This window comes from Rhynchophorus ferrugineus, unplaced genomic scaffold (assembly GCF_030347505.1).
Source record: "Rhynchophorus ferrugineus isolate W39M unplaced genomic scaffold, kcgeb_rfMv2 rfM9, whole genome shotgun sequence".
Taxonomy (NCBI): domain Eukaryota; kingdom Metazoa; phylum Arthropoda; class Insecta; order Coleoptera; family Curculionidae; genus Rhynchophorus; species Rhynchophorus ferrugineus.
In genome coordinates, this window is record NW_027472588.1 from 18,940,473 (window position 1) to 18,953,842 (window position 13,370).

The 13,370-nt window shown below is 35.1% G+C and overlaps 2 non-coding genes across 2 annotated transcripts; both read right to left on the reverse strand.

The window, feature by feature from the left end:
* Nucleotides 1–7,191: 7,191 nt before the first annotated feature.
* TRNAD-GUC (transfer RNA aspartic acid (anticodon GUC)) lies at nt 7,192–7,263 on the reverse strand. The gene has a single exon. It is a non-coding gene; the product is annotated as a tRNA-Asp (tRNA).
* A 2,338-nt stretch (nt 7,264–9,601) lies between these two features.
* On the reverse strand, nt 9,602–9,673 carry TRNAD-GUC (transfer RNA aspartic acid (anticodon GUC)). The gene has a single exon. It is a non-coding gene; the product is annotated as a tRNA-Asp (tRNA).
* Nucleotides 9,674–13,370: the final 3,697 nt, after the last annotated feature.

Below are 13,370 nucleotides of genomic sequence, written 5' to 3' on the forward strand. Positions count from 1 at the left end.
TTGACATGAAAACCAACAGGAACGTTGTAAATTCCTGTTTAGTTTTGGATGGTCGCGGAATAATAATTTTATGACGAGAATGTGTTTATTGACTTATAAACAATAGCATTGTTAAACTTGATGATCAACAATGAAACGGTATCGGACATGAATCTCAGACAACTAAATATTAAAGTGATTGTTGTTATCGATATATCCAGCTGATTAATAAAAAGTTATATTAAAGTTTTGTATTTAGTCTTAGTTATTTCATTAAAATAAAAATATTGATCTAAATATTATTTAAAACTACCTTTATTAAAACTACATAGTATTAAGTATACACTTAACAATTAAGTACAACTAAGAAATGTTCTGCTGTCTCACACACTCAGCATTCAAACATTCAATCTTGGAAATGTTTGAACACTAAGTGAGTGAGTCAAGCGAACTCAACATAGCTCAACACAGGTCTCAGTATGTGATTATATTAAATGCTGAGTTCATCGCGTTTCTTTTTTATATGATACTTCCATCATCTGATGCTTGGCATTCCAAGGTCCATTCCAGGAGTCACTGGTGCAGGCCCACACTTCCATTCCATAGCTCTACACTGGTATCAGTATCTGCTGATATAAAATAATTTTGTTGTAAGTTGATTGCTCGGAGTTGGTTGATTGACTACCAATATATTTTCCTGAACTTAGTTTTAAGTTCATCTCGTTTCTTTTTTATATGATCCTTCCAACCGAGCTTTGTATCCAGGCTCATACCAAGGTATTTTGCTGTAGTGAATCTCTTATTTGTGAACTCAATGTGTGATTCTCTATTTGTTAGTCTAGATAGCAGCTTTATCAAAAGAAAATTGAAGTTTTCGGGTTGAGCTCTCTATAGCCTCTACTACTGCTAATATTGTTGTATCATCAGTAAAAGCAGCAGTTGGGTTATATAGTTTTTTCGATATATCGTTGATGTAAAGGAGATAAAGCACATGCCCCAACGCTTGAACACAACAATTCCATGACGCACTTTTCAACACAATTCCTTGATCACTTATCAGTTTGAGATTTTGCTCGAGAATAGGTGTGAAGCGTTTCATAATTTCTTAAATCATTCGGCCATAATAACTAATGGCGGTATGAATCAACTTCACTTAGATTTTTACCAGGTTTTGGTATCGTTGGGACTTCAACAGTTATGCATCTGATACAGCTTAACCGAATGCAAGCATTAAACAGATTTTCTTTGGAGTCTTTTAAAAGAAATTCTCCCTTTTAAGATTTATTTATGCTTTTTTTAAATTAAAGTGATGTTTAATTTCTTCCGAAACTTCCCTAGGAGTAACATCCTCAGAACAGTTTTTGGGATTGAGGCATGATAAAACATTATCCTCTTGGTTTAGATGGAATCTTTCTATCAGATGTTCATATATGTTTGCTTTTTTAAAATTATTTCGGGCTCACTTCCCATCAGGTTTACTAATTTAGGCACTTGAGCTAAGGGATGTTTAAGATGTTTAGTAGTTTTTTCGATTGAATACTCGGAAATACTATTCACAATGACTTTCGGAATAACTTAAATAACGGGTTCTTAAATAACATATAACTCTTTAATTTCCTTTGTTAATTCCTGTATGGCTGTGTTAAGCAAGGCTTTAACAGACCGGTTTCTGGACTGATGCCGTCTTATTCTAGTAGACTAGACCTCTAATTTCTTTTAGAATATGTAAGCCTGTTAGTTTCAGCTTGAATACCGATAGTTATAGTAACTACTTTCTCTTCCAGTTGGTTCGATTATTTAAGAGCTGTATTCAGATAAATATCCTGATGTAATAGGTAATTTAAATAATGCCAATCTGTGTGCTTATTAACCAGAATTTGATTTTGAACTTTCGTGATTATTTTATCACTGACGGTTAGATATATCGGAGAGTGATGCGAGTTTAAGTCGAGGCCACTTTTAATTTTAAATAATTTTTTTTGAAATTATTTAGATATCTATTATATATCTTTCTTTTTATTAACCTTAGTGGTATATACATGCATGATAACTTGGATTTACGCCCAATATATTTGATGTTGTTTAAGTCCAAGCTGCTTTCGCTTTGCGTTTTGGTTTAAGTGCATGCCAGTGTATTAGCATCGTTCCCTCGAGGAAGTTTGTGAGCATTTTACTTCTACTTCTTCTACGCAGAGTAAAAGTTACATGGGTAAATTTTCTTCAACGCCTCTTACTCGCACTTTAATAATGTTTTCAACCACAGTTGTAATTTATTAAGGTATGTGGAAGTTTTTTAATTGAAAGTTAGTTCTTTATTCGTAGACCAGCTCTATATAGGTGATACTATATATAGGAGTTTTTTTTAATTTAGCCTAAAACCTTGTGTGTCTAACAATATATTTTAGAATTTAAGTCATCATATTTTTACCATTTTATTACTTGTTCCATTACTACCATTACTTTTTAGGGTAAGTTATATGGCTCGGTGAATGGAGGTAAAACGAAATGAAACAGTGGTGTTTACATTATATGACCGTTATTTATTGGCAAGATAAAAAAATATAGAAAATACAAAATAGATAAAACGGATGGCAGCGGTGTTACCTGGAGACGAGGCTTGGGCAGTCGATGGTGACACGTCTAAACCAAAAGATGGTCGGTTACTGAATGAATGGGAAATACCCTTCAATAACATCCCAGATAAAAGTCTCGGGGTTGCCAGCTATTCGTTATCGAGTTCTAGTTGGCGCTGCTGGCAGGCCTCCCGTGTTCAACATCTAGGATTATATTTCTGGGTATTTTGTAGGCCGTTATTCCACTATGTAAAATTCGACATGCCTCAAGGTCGCTACTACTTGTTCTATAGTTACGTACTCATTACAATACCCTAATTAATGTTTTGGAGCAATATTTAATTTTCCTGTTATATTATTAAGCCTTTCTGCGTATAATTTGTCAAAAACTATGTACATTTATTTTATTCTGCAGTTTTAGAATCATGATTATTTTATTTACATTCCAAATGCTAGGAGAATTATTTATTCGCAATATTGCGTTAAATATGAATGTTATTAATTCTCCTCTAATAGTTTTCGATTGCTTGCCTTGTAGTAAATATGTGGTCTAGCATACTTTTTTCTCTTTCGGAATCCATGATTCTGTTAGAGACTTATCTACTTCTGATTTTAAACGGTTTTCTATTATTTATCCGTAGATCTTCATGACTGCGCGCAACAGAATAATTCCTATGTTATGTGATTGTTACAGTCTCTTTTAACTCGTTTTCGTATATCGGGACAATAAGTGCTATTTTCCTATCTTGTGGGATTTGTTCTCTTTTCATACTCTATTGTAAACTACTTCTAACGATTCAGTAGCTTTCGGACCCATTTTTTTTTAGAATTTCTGGTAACATCTAATCTTGACCCGATATATTTTCCGTCGTTCAATATATTCTTTAATTCCTTAATCTTTATCATTTCGGTGTTCTCGTTTTTCTTTTCTTGTAGGTCGATATATTCTTTCTTATGTTGCCTCCAGCGGACAAAGCAATTCCTGAAAATATTCCTTGCATCTGTCTGCATTATATTTCTTCTTCAGTTATCATGTCTCCTACTTTATCTTCTGTGTGTCTTTAGTTATATCTTTTTTCTCTTCTGCAGGTTTTTTAGCTTAATTATTTTAGGTTTAATGTTTGCCACATAAATAATTTCCTCAAATTGTATTCATGTTTTCCTTTTTGCCACTTCTATTGTTCATTTTACCTTTGGTTGGTTTTTTTTTTGGATATTTCCTTGGATTTTCCTTCCACGTTTTCCAAAATATCAAAATTTAGATTACCCACAAAAAAACATAACCAAATGGCAAAAAACATAACCAAAATTTGTTGAGCACTCTTATATACTTGTAAACATACATAAAACTTGTACAGGTATTCAACGCTACACTACTATTGCCACATAAAGTTTATGGAAATTATTATGATTTCTCGTATAAACATCATATAAGTGCTACCAATTATCAAGCGTTTCGATAAAGTATGACACGAGGGCTTTGAATAAAAGTTGGCAAATAAATTACCTAGGTTGATGTGAGATTCTCATATGCTACATTTTTACGGCGACAAATATCAGATTTCAAACCCATCCATGTGTGTATATCGCAAGATAGTCTTCTTGAATCAATGTTGTGGTGCCGGTTATATACCTCTGTGTGAAGGGGTAACAATGACCATATTGATGACTTGATTACTGCCTTACTTGCTACTAATAACAATATTGACACAGACGCAAATATATTATAAACAGCTCTTGGATAACCTATATATCTTAATGGAACACATTTAAGTCGTCCACTGTAAAAGTTCGTGCAATCTATTTGAGGGGACAAGTTGAAGTTTGCCAACTGATAGCATGTGAATCCAGTGAAAGCCATTTATTTTTACTAAATGAAAAACACCTCGTGTCTGACCAAGGACTTTTCATCTTAACCTCAAAGGTTCTTCCCTGTATTTAGCAGAGTTCTATATAATTTCAACCGTATTGGATTTTTTGATTCACTATTATTTCATAAAATTAAAAATATTAAAAACTTAAATGTTTACCAGCGCATGGTTTAGAATTCTCAACATCTGCTCGATAATATATAAACATTTTATTGGGCATTATTATAAGCATCTACATACCATTAAGACCACATGTACCAGGTGTATAGAAATTTCCATATTATTTTAATCGAGTCTAAAATCAACCAACGGCAATTCAAGACGCGTTCACTTCCAAGATTCCCGACAATAAAACTGACCAATATTCAGGTCTAATACGTACCTAAACGTCCCGTTGATTTAATAAAATTCCTTTATTTATAGAGGCGAGATAAATAAAACGACTTTAAACTTCGGTTTACGAGATATTTTACAGCGCCATCTACCATTCACACCGTGTAAACTCGACGCGACAGATTTTACACTATCGACACGATTTCCGAACTTCGTTAACATACGTATTCACTTAGATATCCGGAAACTATGTATTTTACGCTCATATATGGATCTAAAAACCGAAAAACAAGGTCTCGTTTTATCGCTAACCGTTAAGATTATGTTACATTTTCCAATTGAAACCGTATTAGAAGAAAGAGTTCGTGTTACGGATCGTCCTGAATCTTTACGACGATAAAATTGTGTAGAATCGAAGATATCCTTTCGATATTGTGCGTTTAGTTTGAATTCGACGACTTAAAGTGACTCTTTCTGCTATAACTTTTATATTTTACTGGATTTTTATCACTTATTGAAAGTATTGTGGGATTTGTCTTATCATAGCGTAGAAAAAATACAATACTGGCCAGGAGTAGATAAACTTTAGGAAGTTATATATCTATTAAAATGTTTATCTTAATTCCCTTATATTAGTGTATTCAATAAATTTCAAAAAATTAAAACAAACAGATTTATACATATAAAATTGTGTTTTTCACATAATTTCTTTTAATCTTCTACTTATTTTCATCTATGTTGTGATTTTCCGAAAAAAAAAACCTTACAAAACGGTAATTATGTGACAGGTCTTATCTTTTCATTTGAAGGAAAAATTAAAACAAATCATGATTCATGAGAAGACTCAGATATTAAACGGATATATTTCGGGGAAATAAAGTGGATGTATTGAGAGGATTCTTGAGACGATGTGGTACCTTGATGAAAAATCATATTTTTCTTGCATAGAGCGGAATTTTTTGATGCACTTTTGCATCCTGTTGGTACTAGTGTTAGAATAATAACTTTAATTTACTTTTTTAGTAGCCTGATGGTCATCCATAAAGAAAATTAAGTCGTGAGTGAACACACTTCTGACTGAATAGTATAGAACGATCTAGGCCAGTATTATATTGTGTATATGAAATATCAATGTAAAGAACTGTTAAAATTTGACACTTTGGCATTATTCTACATATTATTCTACATTATTCACTGCATACATTTTCCCACGATATTTTATAGTTTTTTGTTTGATTTGCACAAGTGTGCTGACGAAGCCTGCCTGCAAGACGTGCTGATGAAGAAAATTATGGTGATACTACTTCGTCATATCTCAATTTTATATTTTCATTCAATTCATTTCAATAATTGAAATGTGGTTATATGGACGTCAATGAAAAATAACGGTTTGAAAAATATGAAGACACTGATTGACAAGAATTTGTGGACGTAACTTTCCAAGAATTTTCCAACTTCGTAGTTAATGTGTAAGCAGTTTTCAGAAGTTTATATGCAATGGAAAAGATTCAAATGATAAAATATTGTTTTCCACGTGAATTTAGTTAAAATGACGTTTCGAACCATTTCAACAACGCGGTTTGATTGCTTGCCAGGCAAAAACGAAGAATTTCGTGACATACTGTGATGGTCTATAAAAAGTGGGTCTACTCAGATATTACCAAAAAGTAATTGGCTAATCCAAATAAGCCGAGTATTCATGACCGTAAAGTCCCGCTGTTCGTATAGTTCGTATAGCAGGATCAGCAATGTGTAGTGTGTTATGAGCTACTAAAATCGAATAAAATTTTTACTGCAGATATCTACCAACGTGTCTTTATAAATCAATATATATCACTAAATATTATTTTTAGATCAATAATATAAATACGAATTAATGGATATGTTACTCAGTTTCTCATATTTTACAAAATTTAAAGGAGATCTTCGGTAGTATGGTTTTATTTTTATTTAGCCCTTATCACAAAGATATTCACACATTGAAGGATGTAAAATCAACTAATTCAAAATAAAGTGAAATAACTGTAATAAATGGAATGTTACTCGTTATATAATTTTAAGAAATCTTGCAATTACAATGATAAGTAATTTCTATAAATAAAATAATTTTAAAAAGTCCCCTCCAGCCGGGAATCGAACCCGGGTCTCCCGCGTGACAGGCGGGGATACTTACCACTATACACTATACTACCGAAGATGTGTCGTACATTTTGTGGAACGTGTTAAACAGACGAGCTTATCTATTAATATAGGTTTATATTATTGATCTAAATATATTATTAAGTGATTTATAACGAAAATATTTGGAAATTGTAAACACTTCTACAGAAAATTACAAAAATAGAATTTCTTTGTTCGATTAATAATTGCAAAACAACACATTGTTATTAAATATATTTATTTATAATTTTTGTGACAAAAATGGAGAAAAAATCCTCTCCGGCCGGGAATCGAACCCGGGTCTCCCGCGTGACAGGCGGGGATACTTACCACTATACTACCGAAGATATAAATCAAAGTTTTGCAAAATTGATAAAGGACAGTACTATTATAAGTATTTGTATATAACTAGTAAATTTACTAAGCTATTTATTATTTCGATTTACTAAAATTTCCTAAAAGTACTGCAAAAACGTTAAACTATTCACGTGATAAATTATTAGGAAAATAATACTTGGTTATTAAATATGCCATTTTTAATATCTTTCATGTAGAAATGTAGGAGAAAAGAGCCGGAAATCGTAATCGGGTAGTCTGCATGACAGACGGCGATATTTTTTAGTATGTTAATGAAAATTCTACTTATTAATTACACTATCTATGTTTTTTTTAATATTTTTGGATCGCTTCTAAAAAACTGCTGAATGTGACTTTGGCTAATTCTGTTTTTTTTTTGTACAATACCAAAAACAAACGCAACAAAATTTCTACGCAGCCGTTGAACGACGTTAAATTGTTGCGATGCTGACTTTTTTTTGAAATTTATTCTCTTAAATTCTGCCCCCAATCTGCCCAGTGGACAATAAATATTTGATGGGATTTATATTATAAAATAACATGTTGAAGAACGTTTCAACAAGTGATCTCCTGTTATGTTGTGTTATTCTAAAGCTATTATATGTGCCTATTAATCAGGTCGGATGGTTATAAACGTTTTAGCCTACGTACTTGATTGACATCGTACACATTTAATTCTTTGGCTAGTGAATTTGAGTTCACTGACATTCTTTCAGAGTATTTTACACTGGTACTTTGGATCACACTCGTTATGTTTTCCAGGGGGATATCAAGCCGCAAAATTTAATTTTGAAATCCCTGAAGGCTGGGTATGTTGGACTTGCTAGTAGTACCCCACAGTTCGATATCTTGCGTCCAAATAAGACTAAGGTAACTTATACAATAATACTTGGTTATCTAAAGTTAATTTAGATTTACGCCTTATAAACAGGATCAGTTTAAGCCAAAGTTGTTAACGCTTTATTAGTACATATTTCTTCCAACTTAAGCGTGAATACACATGCATGCCCATATATTTAACATTGTTTGCTTGCGGGTCTTCATGTTTATTTATATTTACTGGAGAACAAGTCTTTCTAAGCAGGATGAACGTCACGCAAGTAGATTTTGTGTTATTCGCCATGGCGTATCAAGCCATGTTTTCAAGCATAAATAATTTTTGTTGAGATGAAGTTGAAGGTTCCTTGTGGCCAATATTGGATCCTCGTGTGATGATGAAATCATATTATCGTAAGCATATGTTGCCACGATAGTTACTTTTGAGTCTGGTACCTCATTTTTATACAAGTGATAACATAACAACTGGCCAAGGACACTGGCCTGCCGAAAACCTAAATATATTATGTATATGTAGTTCAGTCTATTCGTTATCCTGTTTCACCGTAAAATGTTTATCTGTGAGATATAACTTTATCGATACTGATTTGAGAAGATATATGGAAACGCAGGATTCATTTTGTTTGCTTGGCGACTTGGAAAAACAAAACTGACTGCAGAATTTCTCTCAACACATCTGGTACAACGTGGTAAGACCTGTTATGAAATTCACCATAAATTAACTAAATATAGCTGTTTTAGTTTTTTTCCGCTAGTTTTCGAACGTCCCCGTGGGGTTTTTGAATCTGCTACACCTATGTTGTTTTCTCTTAGAAATGCTTCTCCTATAGGTGCCAGCGTTGTTTACAATTTTTCGTTCTTTTATTTAAAAAGCACTAATCGAAAAATTTCAATTATAACAGGAACAAAATGAACTGGAACTATGACGTGATATTGGTTAGGACTACTGTGTTTTTATTGTTAGTCTAATTGTTGTTACGGTCTCTCTTCTTTAAGATCTATTTTCATTATATGACATTTATGACTATTATAATATCGATAAAAGCTGCTAACAATTTCGAAAAGATTAGATATCTTGGCAAATAGTGTATTAAAATTATGTAAATAATATGTAGAGTTTTATTTAATACTATTTTTCCCCATACTAGCTTTATAATTCTTGAATAATTTATGCATCATGTACATCAACTAAAGAAATTTGTATCACTAATATTGTTTTCTTTATTTTTCTGTTATGCTGGGTATAATTTTCCAGATTTTGGTAACTTTAAAATATTTAAAATTCAACAAAAATAACATATATAGCAACACATTCATGTTCTAGAATAAATTAGAAGAGTATACTTATACCTATATCAAAATTTTAGGAAAAATATGCTCCAATATGATAGTTAAAAATTTAATTTATTATTTTTATAAATCAGGAAAACCTATAAATAAAATTAAAAAATCTAGTAAAAAATAAATATAATACAGTAAAAAGAAAAAGTTCTCTCCGGCCGGGAATCGAACCCGGGTCTCCCGCGTGACAGGCGGGGATACTTACCACTATACTACCGAAGATGTGTAATTCAGTTTATAAAATATAAGCAGGTAGTTAGAATGACTAATAATAAGAATTTGAGAGGAGAGGACAGATATAATCTTTTGATTCTCTGTGCTGTATAGATTAGTTCAATAGATCATTTTAAATTTGCAAGTATCAGTGTGAAAAAAGGAATGGGTTAATGATACCAATTATGTTTCATAGTAATTTTGTATTATTTATATTCAATGTCTGTACAATTATTTTTTCTTGGATATTTCTTAGGAAAAAAAGGAATGATAATCGCTAGATTTTATTATATTCAAAAGAACAGTTCAATTTTGAACAATGTAAACTTATTTTTATATTTGACATATCTCACTGATTGTAAAGAGTAATGGAGTAGTGACTAAATCTTTTATCGTATTTTCTTGTCCACTATTTAACCAGCGCATCCTTTTTATATACAATAATAATTTTATTCATCGTTAATCACGAATATTCTAAGACTTTTATTAGTTGAAACTTGTTTTAATGGCAGATGTTTTAAGATTCAAAGGACTTCAAAATTATTTTACTATTTATCAATCAAAATATAATTATTTTTATACTGTTATGTTAATAAATATACTTGAAAATACTGTTCTAAATTGAAATGTACGATATATTCTTATTACAATCATAGTACAAACAAAAAATAAAGAAGTAAAATATATTCAAGATAATTTCTGTTAAAAAGACTTCTCTCCGGTGTCTCCCGCGTGACAGGCGGTGATAGTTACCACTATTCTACCAAATATTGAGATATTAATTTCTTTAAATTTTGTACTCTATACTGATATAACATTTAGTATATCTATAGTTAATTCAGTTCCGTGCTAGCTCTCGAAGAGAACGGTCGTGTCCGGGCCGCCGAACCTACCTACGATTCCGAGAATTAACCGGAACTTTCTCTGAGACGGTCGATCCGTTATCACGTTTCCACCAGAGCCTACATCAAAAAAGCGTCTGTAAGCGCCGAAAAGGCGCATTTATAGACAAGGCAATGGCGTCATGTACGTCAGAGCCGACGTCGCCTCCTGAGCATAATCCCAGCTTTCCTAGCTCAAATGGACCATCTTTCGAAGACAGCCGAGAATTGCTCATAATAGATTTAAGAAGACAGAATGAAGACCCACGAAAGCAGATAGCTGAAGTGTGCAAATGTTTGCTAAAGCACAAACAGACGTCCTGAACAAGCAGACGGGAAAGCTGGAAAAGAGCGAAAAGGCTCCCGAAGATCTTAAAGGGGAAATCAAAATTCTCACTGCTACGATAACAGACTTCATGAAGTATCAAAAGGATGCCATGGAAATAAAGACTCCTCCACTCCGCCACAGAAACCCAGACCCAGTCAGACCAAACTGAAGATCCACACGTTCACCTTGGTGGGAAATAGGAAGAGAGGGCCCATCACTCCACCTCAGGAAAGCCAGCTGCCGAAGGCCGGCAACAAGGAGAAACAGGCTCCCAAATCACAACCCTATCCGGTAGCCAAGCCGGCCATTCAATCTATCCAATCGAAAGTCAAGGCCAACGTACAGCCTCCGATTACAAAATTTGCCACCAGACCAGTGCAAAACAAGCCGACCACCAGGACGGCCCTACAGCCACTACCGAAACAAGTTACCACAAGACCAACCCAGCCTGCGCAGGTAAGTAGCCAGGCCACTAAACAAACCATAACCACCACAGCAAAAACAGTGCCAACTATTTCGCCGACTATTTCTCAAACTCCCAAGGAAAAATTTCCGACTATAGTGCTCCGTGACAAGAAGAGGTTCATGGAGCTCATTAGAATTACTAAGACACAATCAATAGATATTATAACCCGAAACAAAAAGGAGGACATTTTCTTATTCATCGCCACAAGCGACGATTACCGAAAACTCACTACCCTGCTCGAGGAAAGGAATTACCCTTACCGTTCCTGCTGTCATCCGGAGGAGAGAGCATTCCGGGTAATAATAAGAAACATCCCAGAATCACTCTGCATTGACAAGGTACGTAAACTTCTCTTTAATCAAGGCTTCCATCCCAGATTTGTGCAAAGATGGAAATTAAAATCCGGTATAGAACTACCAATTGTTCAGGTAGTTGTCCCTCGCGAAGAGCGACAGATCATATATATGACCAAACTCGGCGTCATCACAGTGAAGGTCGAAGTCCAGAGGGGTTGGCCAGCCAGTGCAGTGCTTCAACTGCGAGTTTTCGGGCATTCGAGCTCGTATTGCCGAGCCCCCCTACGGTGCGTCAAATGTGCCGGGCATCACGACACTAGATCCTGTACCAAAATCCCAGAAGCACCGCCAAAGTGCAGCAATTGCTGTGAAATTCATACCGCAAACTTCACCGGTTACAGCTGCCGTCCTGCTCCAAGAAAACCAAAAATTCCGACCAAATCTAGGCCTCCACAAGTTTCTGCATGGAGTAACCAAGGTGGCAGGAAGCTAGCCCAAAAATTATCCAGCGCCACCCAGCCTGCTCGAACTCAAACTCCTGCTCCAACACCGGACCTTAACTCCCCAATGCAGGCGTTTACTGACCCGCAGGCTTTCCTGCAAGTGATCACCCTGGCTCACCAACTTGCTCGCCTTTTTCCAAATGTCGCCGCCTAAGCGGCAACATTTACCTGTATCCTTAACTTCCAGCAGCCTTTTATTTCTTCGAAATGGCTGTTTCGAAATCTCTTATACTGATGACATGGAATGCAAACAGCTTACGCAGAATGCAAGCGGAATTGGAAGACGTCATGACATTCTATGACGTCGACATCGTTCTCATCCGGGAAACTTTCCTGAAACCTTCGCATCGTCTCTCTTTCGAACACTTTTTTGTCTACAGAAACGATAGAACTCAGGGTCGAGGCGGTGGAATTACCATTTTCGTCAGAAAAGGAGTCAAACACGAGATTCTTCCATCATTATCAGTAAACAACCTCCATTAAAATCGATATCCAAGAACGTCCCTTCGTAAAGGGATGTACCTTTACAGGAAATCCTCTGCATTCAACTATGCCGAATACCGATCACTCGTCGAAGGAAAATCTCCAAAAATAATAGGTGGCGATTTCAACGCCCACCACTCCACCTAGGGGTGTTCCAGAGCGAATCCCGTAGGTAACACCATCGTAGATCTAAGTGCAGATCTGGGCTACGGTTTTGCCTTGCCAGATGAATCCACCCATCACCCTAGTACAGTCTCTTAAGGCGCAGCAAGAATCCTTGATTTCTTTATTCTTCAAGACGTAAATCGCCATTCCGAAGTTCGAGTCCTTGACGAACTAGACTCTGATCATCGTCCGGTCCTTCTCAAACTCGGAAACTGCGCCACCACTCAAGTCTCGCTAACAAGATTCAGGAAAAAGACCGACTGAAAAAACTACCAAGAGCTCGAGGAAGCCGTACTCAAGCTAACTCGTGATATTCAGTCTGCTCACGAATCTGCCACAGTCAAAGTTTCATCACAACCCCAGCCGTGGTAAAACACCCTTCCCGCTTCGCTTAAACGTGAAATTCGCATCAAAAATGGTTTATGCAGATTAGCTCGATTCACCCTTGATGCTGCAGACAAAAGGGAGGCGAACAGAGCATGCAAGGGGGTAAGGCCGTCCATCTCGACTTGGCGAGCAATGAAATGGAACTCATTTCTCGCGGACCAAAGACTGGATGGCGCCCCATCCTTCTGGCATATCTC